Here is a 15,572-nt window from a genome sequence, read left to right on the forward strand (position 1 = left end):
ATAATAAATTTTTTAAATTTTCTTTTAATTTAAAAAAGTTGGTAATGTGCCAAAATTTCTAATAAATTACTTACATTTATTTCCTTTAATTACTATAATCTTGTGAGATAAACATTCTATTGACAGCAGAGGCTTAAGGTTATATGACCATCCATGGTCTCACAATTATGAACACAGCCTGGTCCTTCTGCCACTTCCTCAGAAGATGAGAGAAACTCTTTTCAAGTCAGTATGTAATGCTACAAGGTTTCCAAATATTTGTTGAGTAATCTTGATCTGTGCTTTAATATCAACAGAGATTAAATGTTCCTTTTACAGAAGATTTATTAAATCTAATTTGATACATTTAATCTGTTTATGCCTCTGTTTACCAACACAGTCAAATCTAAAGAAGCAAGAACACGGCTAAAGGAATATTCAGCTTAATAGAGTCCAAAACTGGTTTCTATCTGCTAAAGTATCTAGAGGAACATAGAATCAACTTACTCTGATTCAATGCAACTTACTCTGAAATGCATCAAAAAATCAGATGGATTGGTGAAGAATAGAAAGGAAAGGATAGATGATAAAACATGCATAGTAAAATGTTGATTGTAGAAGATACAGATGTTTACTGTAAAATTGTTTTAGTTTTTCTATTTTCCATTAGGAAACTTTCATAATAAAATATTGGAGAAAAGAACTAAATCATTTGGATCACACTAATAGAAATGTAATGAGAGCTACAAATTAGAGTCACAAATATAATTTCACATTTCCTGTAGGCACATTAAAAAATGAGAAAAAGAAACAGGTAAAATTAATGTTAATAATATATCTTATTTAACTCAATGCATTCAAATATTACTTTCAACATGTAATCAATAAAACATTAATGAGAAGTTTTATATTCTTTTTTCATAATAAGTCTTCAAAATCTAGTCTATATATTCCACTTAAAGCACATCTCAATTCAGGCTAACCATATTTCACATACTAAACAGCTACATGTGACTGCTGGCTACTTTATTACCAGTGCAGATCTCCATATAAATACATTGCTATTGTGTTCAAAAATTTATGTGAAGCAGCAACATAAAGCAAATATAGTAAAAGAAAAAATAATTTCAAAGAGAATTATGATGTAATAAATTATGAGCACTTTATAGCAAATCTCTTGGCTGGAAAAATATTTACCTAAAAGTTTTATATGTTTCAAAATAAATATTCTAATAAGATTCTTCTGCTTATTCCTAAAAGTATGAAATAATCTATTTGACAAGTGAATATGTAATGAAGACTTAAATCACATTTTTAAAAACTACAATTCTTTCCTCCCTCTACTCATCTTTATTTTTCCACAGTTGTATACATAATAGTGTTAAAACACACACACACACACAACAACAACAACAACAACAACAACAAAACCAAAAACGTCTTTTTCCAAATCTTAAGAATTACTTTGTTAAGCCACCTGGGTGGCTCAGTGAGTTAATCATCTGCCTTCGGTTCAGGTCATAATCCCAGGTCCTGGTATCAAGTCCCACATCATGCTCCCTGCGCTGCAGAGAGCCTGCTTCTCCCTCTGCCCCTCCCTGCCACACACACCCCCACCCCACCACCCCCCGCCACACACGCCCCCAAGCCCCACCCCGGCGCTCACTCACGCGGCGCGCGATCTCTCTCCTTTGCAAAAATAAATAAAATCTTTAAAAATATATATTTTTGCTAGATTTGTGGCATTTTCTCAGTTTCTCTTTTTAAACGTCTACTATAACATACTTCTTAATACTAATATTCAGCACGCCCCAGAAATGAAAGTAGAAAGACAAATACCGACATTGTATTAGATGATAACAATTTCTCTGTTATTTTAAGACCAGTAGTTTTCTGGCAAAGTTGGAATTTCTAAGATCAGAAATAACAGAATCATTGATCTTTCTCTAGTGAGTGAGACTATTATCCAAAATCCTAATGATCATAAAAATAAAAAGTCTCTTCCTCAGCATATCTATTGGGAAAATTTTAATGAAGAGTTTTTGTCCTATTCCTTAGTGGCTTAAAGCAAATATGATTATAACTCTCCAATTTCTCACTGAGAAGACAAATACCAGTTTGAAATAGATTAGATTAATATGATACACTAAGGTTAATATGATTTAGCCAATTAAATGAGTTTTATAGTTAGAAATGTAGTAGGGGACAAAGTACATCCCCATTAAATTTAAAGCTGAAGGCAGACTGCATCTAATGACTGGTTGCTAGTGTCCAAAGGCCAGGAGTTTGAGACAACCCAGAAGCTGGAGCTGAGATGGCTCCAGAGCTCCCTAAAACATCGTTTCATCTCTTTTTCCGTATAGTACAGTTCAGGTTCTCACTCTGTCCAAACCTACTTTTGTCACTCTCTCACAGGTGTTTCTAAGAGCACTTTCTAATAAACATACTTCCTACAAATGTCCTCCTCAGAATAATTCTGGCCAGTGGTCTGTGAGCTTCAGTGAGAAGTCATTTCTACCCTAGCCATTTAATTGTATGCGTTAGTTCTTCAGTCTCTTTTCCCCTTCTGCCAGCACCTCACGTGTCACATATTCCAAATGATACAGCTACAAGCGGTGAGACCTAGTCCACTGGCAACTGTGTAGAAAAAATCTTCTCCCCTCCTTGCCTCCTGTTGACCTTAGATAAGCCATTGTGAGTGACAAGCAAACCTTTATGTTATTCTGCAATGCCTGGCCTCTCTTGCCTAACAGTATCCATAAGCATATATTTCTCTTTTGGATAATGTATTTTCTTGGGAACAAATGAAAGTCACTTTCCTGGATTGCATTTCCCAAAACAAAACGAATCCAGAAATTCTGTGATATTCACTTTGACAACTAAGAAAACATTTTTGCCACCATTTTTACATTTCTTTTTGTACCTTTGGGTTCTCAAAATTTTATAGTGAAAAATATTTAGAGATTTTTTTCTGTAAATTTGGAAGTTCCAGATTTTATACATATAAGTAAAAATAAAATGGAGAAAATACCACCTTAGATAATGACTACGAGAATGAAATAATGTATTTGAAAACCTCTAGTATACTGTAGACAATAAATCTTAACTATCTTTTTTGTCTTCCTCTCCTGTAATTGAAAATGTCAGTTAAATACAGCATCACTTTAGTTTTACCAGCTTGATAGGATGTTGCCACATGGATAACCTCAAAAGAAAGATCCTCTAAAATTCAGAGTAAATAAAGCAATTAGTCCCAGACATCAATGGCATGGTTTTTACTTCACAAGTGAGGAAACAGTGTCTACAGGGTTCTGTTATTTATAAGTAGAAGTTCATACTGATGTTTGTAAGTAAAATCACTTGTAATTGTCTGCTATTAGCTCCTCATTTTCTTTCTCTCATTGTAAAGTAATTCAGCTCTTTACCTTTTACCCTGTTGTAGAGTACTTCCGCATGTAGAACAGTATGTTGATGGTTTAGAACTGGTTTGGAGCAGGAGTTACAAACTAAAGTGCTAATGAAGCCCAGAAAGGGATTGTAACTAAGTAAAGTGAACCATGAAAAAAAGAAAAGTAACACATAGTTCTCTAAGCTGTCTTTAACTTTCTCAGTTTGGTAGAGCATGGCTACCAATATCCAGGTTACATCCTTTAAATACCAGTCCTCACTCAAAGGAGCCAGGATTCCTGAAATGGCAGATTCTATGTCTGGGAAAATGTACATGATGAGATTGGGACAGTTTGTCCAACAGGCAACAAAAGAATTTTTGAAAGTTCACTAGGGTGAAGTCAAATTAAGCAACAGACAAAAAATTATAAACCTGATTAAAGACAATAACCTCTACGGATTGAAACATAAGAAACATGTTTAATTACATGAGCTCATAATACTAAAAACTATAAATCAGTCTCAAATGGGGGTGCTAATTATTTTGAGAAACTCATAAATAGAGTAAAAGAATCAAGCATTTATTCAGCCTTTCCTGTAAGAACTGTACCACTACATAAACAAATAATAGACAAGAAGATGTTTTTCTTATTAGAGGGATTTCATGTATTGAATGAAAACAGAATAGCTTAATTAGACTATCAACATTTTGCAATCTTTATTGAGTTGATGGGTCCTGGCACTGAACACATACCAATGAGAGAGAGAACCCGAGATTTTGTGCCTCTTGATAGAATATACCACTACCGATGAAATATTATTTCCAAAAATAAAAATTTTTTTTAAGATTTTATTTATTTGACAGAGATCACAAGTAGGCAGAGAGGCAGACAGAGAGAGAGGAGGAAGCAGGCTCACCGCTGAGCAGAGAGCCCGATGCGGGACTCCATCCCAGGACCCTGGGATCATGACCTGAGCAGAAGACAGAGGCTTTAACCCACTGAGCCACCCAGGTGCCTGTATTTCCAAAAAAAATTTAAGCCAGTTTACAAGAAATACAGACAATAGAGGAACATGCTAAATTTTATCATAGTAAATCAGCAAATTTCTGTCACAAATATTACAAAACAATCAACTAGGTTTATTGAACAAAAAATAGAAGAATGAGACAGAGGAAGAGGGATTGAGAGAGAGAAAAACAGATATGGAGATGGGAGAGGCTATAAATTAGAAATTATTTTAAAGATAGCAATCGATTACCTCATGTAGACCTTATTTTAATCCTGATTTAAACAAAGTGTGTCAATTGGAAATTTTAGCACACTGGATAATTTATATATAAATGCTTACTGCTAAAGTTTCTGTGTGACTATACTGTGATTACTTGATTATCTTATATAAGTGTTCCTATATTTTATTGTTATGTGCTAAAAAACAGAGAAAATCATAGGGGGTCAGGGATTTTTTTTTTTTTTAAATAACACAGTGGAGGGAAGTGGGTGGCAGATATAGATGAAACAAGATTGGACTTAAATAATGACAGTTAAAGCCTTGAAATAGGGTCATGGAGTATTATTTAATTATACTGTCCACTTTCCTACATGTTTGAAATGTTTTATAATACAAGACTTTTAAAATTTAAAAAAAAATCTGAAATAAAGAACTACAGAATGGATTTAAGAACTATCTCAGTTTTGAGAGCCTGGGTGGCTCAGTTGATTAAGCATCTGCCTTTGGCTCAGGTCATGATCTCAGGGTCCTGGGATGGAGTTCCACGTTGGGCTCCCTTTTCAGCAGGAGCCTGCTTCTCCCTCTGCCTCTGTCTGCTGCTCTCCCTACTTGTACACTCTCACTCTCTCTCCCCCTGCATCAAATAAATAAATAAATAAAATCTTTTAAAAAAGAAAAGAAATATCTCAGTTTTGCCTTAATTCTACTGTAAGCAAAACAACAAAATGAGTATGATGGTAAAAGGCAACTGCCTCCTATCCATGGGCTTAGGACAGTGGAGACTGGCAGGGACTGTGCAGATTGAAGGGTGCACGCCCATTGCAAGAGTAGTGCCCATGATCCACACTGTGTATGGCAGCCAGGTGCATAATGCTAGATTTCTGATGTTTTCAGAAATGCTCTAAGTCGACATATGTAGTAAAATTATGTTTGGTGTTAAGTGTTGGCAACTAATGCAAATTTCTTTTAAATCATTCTATGGGTAAATACTATACAGATAAAACGGAACATGCTATATTGCAAACTCGGGTTTATAAGGAATCATCACAGTATCTTAACAACTGGCTTCCTCATCACCAAAGGGGAGTCACTTGTCATAAAACACCAACAGCTAAGTCTCATAGAATACTGCCAGGAGCCCCTTGTTTGCGCTACACACCTTTGATTCACCCCGTTCTGCCATGTCCAGCTGCTTTTTCTGGGCCCAATCTCTCCAGATTGAACCTTTGGCTGGAATGAGGACTTGACTCTTGACTCCAGACCCCCTCCCGCGGACAGTATTAGTGGGACGGACCTTCAGAGTCTCAGGATGCAATCCAGCACCACTTGCAGTGAAATTTCCATAAACCCTCATCTCTGTCCAGTACCACAAGCACCTATAAATTTTAAATTACCTATATCTATTATTGTCTCAACAATTAAAAAAAAACTTTAAAACTTGCTTAAATCATAAATCATTTATTTATTTGTGGTCATTCTTCTAATTTCCTGAGCCCAGCTATGAGGCTTTGGTGCTCTCACACTGACTGATGTTGGGGGAGGTATGAAAGTTTCAAGCATACCCTAATTAAAAGAGTTTTAGTTCATGTTTCATTTAGAATTGGTTTTTAGTAGCAATTTTTCTCTCCATTAAATACTTTTTTTTAGCACTGTAAAAAACCCAAACAAATAGATATTCTTGTACAAGAGATTCTCAAAACATAACTGCAGGATAAGATCAGTGGAAGATCCATTAACAAAAGTTTTAGTTGTGTGGAGGGGTGTGGTGTGTGTGTGTGTGTGTGTGTGTGTGTGTTCTGGTATAATTACTTTGTCACTTGTGTTGGTTTTTTTTTCCTGTTTTTCTGAAAAAAATTCAATTTGTCCTTGTTTCATTAGCTTAAGCGAGAAAAATCTCTACTTAACAAAATCTCTAGAACTGTAGCAATTCAAATGTCCTTACATTTAAATTAAGCATTTATTGGCTCATACACTCAAATTAGTTAAAAAGAGAGAGAGAGAGAGAGAAAGAGAGAGAGAGTCATTATACAAAAGAATGTGCTAGAAAAGAAACATTTTAGACCCTATTAGGAGGTTCTAAAAAGAAAAGAGGTTTAGTTATTTTCCATATATTAAAAAGACTCAGAAATACATATGTATTTATAAAGGAGAAGTTTAGGTAAACTAAAATACTTATTTTGGCAAGAATCGTATACTTTATTATGAAAGCATGATTTATTTCATGCTGATTGAAAGTTATTTTTGTAAGAGCTGCAAGGAGATGTCTACCCCTTGAGTTTTACAATGAAAACTGTTCTCTTTTTTATTTTGTTAAAAATATCTTCTCATATATGAGTATACCTAACTATAAAGCATGATACATCTTTCATATGTTATTTACTTGAGTGAGAATTTTAAGCAAATAACAATATGTATTCTACTAGAAAAGAAGGAAAAAATAAAGACAACCAAATCAGACCTTAAAGAGGGCATTTATAAAATGATCTCATCCTCAGTAGATTACCCAGGCCCTACTGTCTTAGCAGTGAACATTGCTCCCAAATCAAGAGATATTCAGAAGACCCAAGAAGTTGTTGAATAAAGAGAAACATAAGAGATTCTCACTAATCGTTTTCAGAGGGACACTAAAATAATATGGATAGTATTAATAATAACTATACAATTCTCTATTCCTATTTTAACTTCTATGCCTTCCTCTACCTACACAAATATGCCAAAACAACAAGGTAGTACTGTTCCTAGAAAATATTAGTTACAACAAATGTCACTCTTGACCATTCCTTATTTGTATCCTTCTTATCATGTGTCCATGGCAAGGGTTAATTCCAGTAAATTCATGCGATGAATTTAATCTGACATTCAGAACACTGCCCCAACCAACATCAATCTTCTGTTTTTAGCTTATACTTTTAAATGGCATATCTGCAATATCCCAGGGGAGACAGAGCTGAGAGAACACAATAACAGAGAAATCTGAGCCTTAACAAGCTGAAAATTTTCATATATGTTCTAAGCCAACAAAATAAGATTTTATATCAAGGGCTTGTCAAAATGTATCATTTGCACTAAAGACAAAAAAAGATAAAATACAGGCATTAGAAAACTCATAAGCAAAGTTTTCCAAAGTTTTTTCAGAATCAAAACACTCCAAAAAGTAATATAATAATATTTATGAATTAAGAACAAATATAATATCAAGTTTCTGAAAAAAAATGTCAAATGTTGAAATATAAAAGGAAAGAAACTCATCACAAAATGCAGATGATGCATTTGGCACCGCAGAGACACAAACACTTTGTGTATTGGCAGGTGCTGCAAGGGAAGCCTGTCTGGGAAGGTGTGCAACAGAAGACCAAGGATTTCCAGACGTGTCGGTGATAGCAGCAGATGGCAAGGAGACATACAGAAACTAGAGGCGAGTGTGACATGGAGAACGCCTGCGTAGGAAATGTGGTACAGAGGAGAGGTGGCCATCTGCTCCACAGACAGTGTGGACACTGTGCCACCACACACTTGAATCTTTGATTCAGGAAGGTCAGGGATACAAGACTTGAAAGAAGAACCGGAAATGAAAACTTTTAAATGTGCAAGATTGAAGAAGGAACCTCAAATAAGAGTCTGGTGGGTCAGGATGGCACCCAGTTTCCTTGGTGAGTCTAACTGTCCTCACAGACCACTCAAAAGATGTTATTTATTTATTTATTCAGTCATTTAATCATTCATTCATTCATTCATTCATTTAGAGAGAGCATGAGTCAGAAGAGGGGCAGAGAGAGAGAATCCCAAGTAGACTGTGCACTCAGGACAGAGCCTGACTCAGGCTCATTCCTACAACCCTAAGATCATGACTTGAGCTGAAATCAAGAGTTGGAAGCTTCACCAATGGAGCCACCCAGGTGCCTCTTCTCACAGACCACTCTAAAATAGATGGCAGTTGGATCAGGGAATTGTTTCCTCATGGCAAATACACGGTCATAGTAAGCATCTTCATGGGAAGTGCTTCCCTATCAAATTTCAAGTCACAGGTGGATGGTTTTGGACAACTGGCATAAACTAACCAGAAACAAGTGCTAAGAATGAAATAAAAAAGATTTTTTCAGTTTATAAACTTGCTTTCTCTTAAACTAGTGGTTGTGTCCACTGGGAATCCTTGGATGTCTCTAAGAAAACTTAGAGACTAAAGACTACTTTACCATTATTTGGATACTGAAGATTTGCTGATGTGTATGGGTGTTGGGCTCCAACTGTGATAGGCTTATGGGCTCTATTAACTGCCCAGAGCATTTACAAAGAGAGCACATGGGAAGTGTGAGGTAGATTAATGCAACTAATTTCAGCTAATGAACAAAAAGAACTATATACTCAATGAAGGATGCTTGAGGTTTCAGCCACAAAAAAAGACTCCAAACGTACACGTGCATCTGACTGAGACTTCTCTGGCAGAAACAGAGCAAAAAAATACCATGACCTTTAATTTCTGAAAGTTTGACTATAAATGATTAAAGGATTTAATTTGGGTCTTCAGTTTCTCCCTGAAAATACAGTAATGGGAGGAGTTATAGTGTTCAAACTCAAAGCAGATGTATATTGTTGGCATTATCTTACTTACATAAATTTTATTCTATCGTTGAGGCTCATTGCCTAGTCTCAGATGAATTATATTGGACAACATGACTAGGCAAAGTTTAAAAAAAGAAATCAAATAAATGGTGAATTCTTCAGCCTAGGGAAGGTTTTCTCATCCTCAGTGCTATTGACATTTTGAGCAGATAATTCTTTTTCAGGGAATGCCCCATGCATTGTAAAATGTTTAGCAGGATCCCTGGCCTGTAGCCACTAGATATTTGTAGCTCTATCTTCCCCCATCCCCCCGTTTGTGACTACTAAAAATGTCTCTACATATCGCCAAATAGTCCCTAGAGAACAAACTTCTTCTGATGGAAAACCTCTGGCCTGGAGTACAGCGTGGCCTTTAGGTTAATTTAATTAATGCCAGGCTCTGACTCATTTCAGAGCCTTTTTAACAGAAAAGGCTAAACTGTTAACCAAAACACACAAGGAAAGTGGGCTTTTCAGGAAACAGCCTCAGATAGAAACTGGATTGCCCTAAAATTTTCTGTTTTCCTTTTCCAAGGGAAAACACCGTATGCATACTTAACCACACAGAGAGTGATCAGCATAACAGGTCATGGGAACCAAACCAAGAACATTATTCTACCCCTTTCTCCCCACATTTCTGCCCAGTCTCCTATAGAATAGGAGCCAAGAAAAAATGAGTGCCTTATTGCATTGGTGAAACTGGAACTAAGTAATGCCATTCCCTCCATTACCAGATTATATAGGTTCAAGAGCCAGTGAGTGGGAATGGAAGGGATCCCTCTCATTATTACACTTAATAATGCACCCAAGGAATTTTTGGTGTCTGCCCCCACAGCCTTGGACTTGGTGATTTGAAGGACCTAGTTAGCAAGGGAGAAGTGCTTCCAATAAGAAAGGTAGTCATGCTCCAGGTAACTGGAAGCTAGGACAGCCCTCTGCCAGTGAAGACTTCACCTATCACTGAATCAAGAGGCAGAGATGGAGGTTACTCTATTCATCAGAGACACTGATTCTGATTACCATGGGGATCAGAGTACTAATTCTCCTACTGTCTCACAAATTTGGAAAGAAGTTCTTGGCTATAGCTGCATTCTTGACTCCTTAGGACTATAGCTGCTACCAGGCAGTTCCTGTGGGCTCCAGTAATACTGTTTTATCCCCTTTGCCTCTTCAGTTTTAGCCTTCCATAATCGCTAGTCCCTTCTGCTCTAAAGTTTCCGGAGTAAAAGCCAAAACTGTTGCAATGAGCTGCAAGAATCTGCACAGGGTGTCTATCACGTCTGTTTGTCCTGTTATGTCTGATTTCTTCCCCTACCAGCTGCCCCCTCATTCCTCCATCCCACCTACACAGACCTCCTCAGTGTTGCTAAAACACAGCAGCACCCCCGGCCCTGGGGTTTCGTGCTTACTCTTCTCTCTACCTGAAATGCTTTTCCCTGATGCCTGGGATCATCTCCAATATAGTCCAGTGGAGAAGGAAAGATGGGAAGGGAGGCCATGAAGCCAGTGGAATAGAAGAAGCAAGGTGGGCTGTGTGGTGAGGATGGGCGGGTGAGCCCTCCTACACCCCCTACCTCTGTTATGTTTGAATTTTCCATTACAAAAAGTTGAACCTCTGGGGTGGGATCAGAGGCGTGTGCTTTAGCAGGTAGCCCACGTGGTGCTCAGTATGAAGCTGTTTGGGAACCCTCGCTCTGGTGCCCGTGAAACTTCCTCTCTGTTCCGCAGAGTAGAAGGTTGCCACATAGCTCTGGTTGCAGTTTCTCCTCATTCCTCCTGGTCGTGTTCTGCTCAGGAGCCTCTCCTTACAAGTCCCTGCCACATTCTTAGAATCTTTTCCTCTCTGATTTTCACCTTGGCTGTTCATCCAGTCTGCCAGCTCTTTATCTTCTTTAATAAGCCTTACAGTTTTCTTCAAAGCCTTTTGCCAGAAGGTCAGCGGGCTTTCTGTCCTGCTCTCACATTATTACAGAGTGCCAGGGGCAACAAGATAAACACAGAATTTGCCCTTCAGGTCACTGGAAACACTCCCTCCATGTTTACAGTTCTGAGTTTACAGATGATCTACAGCTTTTGAGGCACCTCCTGCTAAACTGTCACAACAAAATGCCCTGAAATTTTTCTCTTGAACTTGCTGACACCGAGGATGTTAGATACTCCTAGGACCCAAGAGGGCTATAATCCTGTAGCACATAGCAAACAGCTGTTAGTTTATGAAGGTGTTGCTAATTAACAATTTGTATCAGCTAAATGTCAACTAGGACACTTCATAGGCACCATAAACACACGAAGGCGGTGGAGCCAAATTTTCCTAATTCTGGACATCTTGCCTGCTCTTCTCTGATGGGCTCCTTTTTCTTTTTCTTTTTTTTTTTTTTTAAGTACTATTACAGTGTAGTGAGCTGAGAGTTGGAGACAGATCAGCCAGTATCCGTAAGTTCTTGATCTTCAATGCCTTTATCTCTGAGATGAGCGGATCCGATGAAGAGATCTGATGATCTCGGAAGCCTTACTACTCAAAGTGTGCTCCCCAGTCTAGCAGCACTGGCAGTCCCTGGGAACTGCTCAGTATTGCATATTTCTAGGCCCCATTCCAGACCTACTGAATCAGTCTTTTAAACAGAACTTCACCATGGTACTTTTTCATTTCTGTTGTAAGAAAGCACCACAAACTTAGTGACTTAAAATGAATGTATTCTGTTATAGTTCTGACGGTCAGAAGTATCGACACAGATCTCACTGGGCTAAAATCAGGGTGTTGAAAGGCTGCTTTCCTTCTCAAGGCTCTATGAGATCATCTATTTCTTTGCTTCTTTTAGCTTCTACAACCTGCATTTCTTGGCTTCTGGCTTCCTCCCTTCATCTTCAGAGCCAACAGTTTTGTATCTCTGACCTTACTCCACAATCACATGCCCCTTTAGTCCTAAACACAGTGGGGAGAAGTTCTCCACTTTTAAGGGCCAATGGGATTACATTAGGCCCATGTGGATTATCTAAAATAATCTTGTCATCTCAGAATTCTTAACTAAATCACATCTGAAAATTCTTTTTGTCATATAAAGTAACATATTTCCATTTCCAGGTATTATGATATAGGCATCTTTGTGGGCCATAATTCTGCTTACCACACACAGAATTTCAAGAAGTTCTACTGGTTACAACATATCCAACTATAAGGAAATACATGGGATTCTTTTATTTGTTGTTCATTACATTTTCCTGTTATAAGCTGAATTGCATCCCTCTACTCCTCTTCCCCATCCCAAAATTCATATGTTGAAGTCATAACCCCTAGTATCTCAAAATATCACTTTACTTGGAGACAGGGCCTTTAAAGAGGTATTAAGGTAAAATGAGGTTATGGAGCGGGGTGGCACTAATGCAAAATGACTGGTGTCTTTATAAGGAGACTGGATTAGGAAGCAGACAAGCATAGATGGGAAAAAAATCACATAAAGGCAGAAAAGACAGCCATCTATAATGCAAGGAATGAGACCTCAGAAGAAACCAAACCCAGCAAGACCATGATCTTGGACTTCCTGCCTCCAGCCTGTGAGAAAATAAATGTCTGTTGTTTCAGCCCTCCAGTCTGTGATACTTTGTCATGACAGCCCTAGGAAATTAATATGTTCCCCAGTGCAATTTCAACATGCTTTAAGCCAACCATCTACACTCTCATCCTTACTGCTTTACTATTGAGCTACAGAAGTCCTCCTGAACTGAGTTTAATCACTCTTGTACCTCTCTGATATAAACTTGATCAGTGTTATACAGAATCATAACCCAGCCTACTTACTTTCCCTGGTGACTCATGTTCATCTTTCTTAACAAAATGCATAAACTCTGCTCAGTTCTTTATAAAATCTGGTTGCTTTACCCAAGATCATGTGCTTTTAATTATTCCCTCTTTTCCCAGGATTATCTGTCATCTGCCAGTGAACCTTCTCTAACTACAAAAACACTGGGTTCTACCTGTTCAATAGAACCACCACCCTATACCTTTGTGAAAGCACCACTGGAAAAAGTAATCTGTACTCAGCGTCTGCATTCTTATCACCAAGCCACTGCTTCACACCTCACAATCTGACTTCTGTCACAAACTTTGGGCCAGAACTACCACCTCTGCTATCACTGGCGACCATTTTTATGACTGCCAAATCTAGTAGTCTCTTCTCACTTCTCATTCTCTTTGATCTGGCTACACTTTCGTCAGTGTGATGGTACTCTTTTATAATGCTGTACTATTTCTTTTTTCTTTTCTCTCTTCTCTAACCCCTCCTTCTTTGCCTCTTGTACTAATTCCATTTCTAAAAATGGTCAGTGAAGCCTTACCATGTTGCAGATCAGTGCTGATTCCCACCCTTAAAGAATTTGCTCTTTCTCTTTCCTACCTGAAGTGGGCTCTTCCCATGTTTAAATGCAATTGTTTCCCAAAAATCAGTCCTTTATATTCTCAGTTTATGGTCTTTCTCATAATAATGTCACCCCTAATGATTATGACTAAGTCTTCAGTACAAATTATTCCTAAAACTCTATTTCTTTTCCATCACTTTCACTGTTTTTCTATTAGTATGTTGCTCCACTGTTTCATATTCAATGTCTAAAATTAAACTCCTTACAAATTAGCCAAAATTGTACTTACTGAAATTATGCATTGAAAAAGATAGAATATATAATATTAAATATCTTGATAGACTTTACCATTTGGTTAAAAGTAATAATTTAAATTTTAATGTGGGTAAATGCAAAGACCTACAAATATTAACCATATAGACACAATGATGAAAGAATAGTTCTTATAAAAGAATCTGTAAAAGGAGGTATGAGACTACATTAAAAAGCTAGTAAATCTTAGACTGTATTTAGAGACCCTAGTTTCTAGAGCAAGAAAGAAGGGCATTCTGTTGTTGTCTGGGCAGATAATACTAGAGTCAAACTTTTGAAATAGTTGCTGGAACTTACGAATGATAGCTAGCCAAAGAGCATGAGTAAAAACAATCAAGAGGGAGGGTATCTGAAAATTGTTTCTATGGTAAAACATAAAAAAAAAAAAAAAAAGGAAATACTTTGGATCAAATTGCTAGCTTCCCAAACCAAAAGAAGCTGAAAATCTACAAAACAAATGAAAAAATATGCTGAAGACAGAGAGCATTGTTTAAAGCAACAAATGAATTGGAAATACTTAAAGCACAACTGACAAAGAAAGATAGTAAACTTCAAAAATGATGAGAAGAATGAGATCAACTTGTTGCAGCTCTAGAAATACAGCTAAAGGTACTGATCTCCAGTAACATACAGAAAAATAATGTAACTGTACAATTAAAAAAGATTACATCGGAGACTTCTGATAGAGAAGAACAAACTGTAGATAGACATTTGAGTTCAATAGATACTGTCAGAGGTAAAACTGAACCTCAAACAAGTTTTGAAGTTCTATGAATGAAGTGAAAGAAGGTTCTGTAGTCCTTGACTCTTGTGAAGTTTCAACAGAAAATAATCAAACTATACAATTTCCAAAACCTGAGTTAGAGATTCAAGTTACACCTTTATAGCCAAACAACATGGCAGTGAAACATCCTGCTTGTATTTCTCCAGTGACAGATGGTTACGTTTTCCAACACCCAGAAGAGGAAGACTAATGAAATGGAGTAAAGTAGTATATTTCTAAGATGGTGAAGAGCAGAAATAGCATTAACCATACACCAGAGGCTCTCTGCCAGGACTGGGTGAAAAGTGAAAGTAAGAAAAATGCTATATCCAGAACTAATTTGAAATCCCCTATTTTTGAGCATAGAAATTCTTCTGTCAAGAAGGAGCAAAAGGCTTGCACACATCTGTCATCTTCTTTATGGAGTCAAGCATCCATAGTTAGTATAAATTAGGCCTCTAAATAAAAAGAAAGAATACTACAGAAATTTGGAGACTTCTTAGAACATTTTCCAATAATTCTTCAACCAAAAGCAAAGAAAATAATTGAAACAATGAACTCTTCAGTGTTCTCAAATATAGAAGTTAAGAAAATGTGTCTCAACCAAATCAGGGCAAATGGAAATTATATACAAGTGAAATTTCATTTCCTATTACATATATTTGGCCAAGTGATTTTGAAGAACCATAAAGTGAAGGAGAGTAATCATTAGATTCTCAATGACTTTGAACTAAAACAGCCAAATAAATCACTTATGTAGAATATTTTAATATAAATTTTATGTTCATAATCATAACTTGCATCCTGACTTTTCAAAGATAATTATATGTATCAGGATGCATTAAATCCTTCTGTATACACATTATTATTTGATACATGGTATAATTTTAATTCAACAAAGAAAATAAGTCAACAATACCAAAAAAATGGCTAGCTTCAAGTGTTTGAA

General features: G+C 36.9%; 1 pseudogene; it reads left to right on the plus strand.

The window, feature by feature from the left end:
• The first annotated feature begins 14,317 nt into the window (after window positions 1-14,317).
• On the plus strand, window positions 14,318-15,370 carry LOC116587923 (annotated as a pseudogene).
• Window positions 15,371-15,572: the final 202 nt, after the last annotated feature.

Source organism: Mustela erminea, chromosome 4 (assembly GCF_009829155.1).
Source record: "Mustela erminea isolate mMusErm1 chromosome 4, mMusErm1.Pri, whole genome shotgun sequence".
In the NCBI taxonomy this organism is placed as follows: Eukaryota; Metazoa; Chordata; class Mammalia; order Carnivora; family Mustelidae; genus Mustela; species Mustela erminea.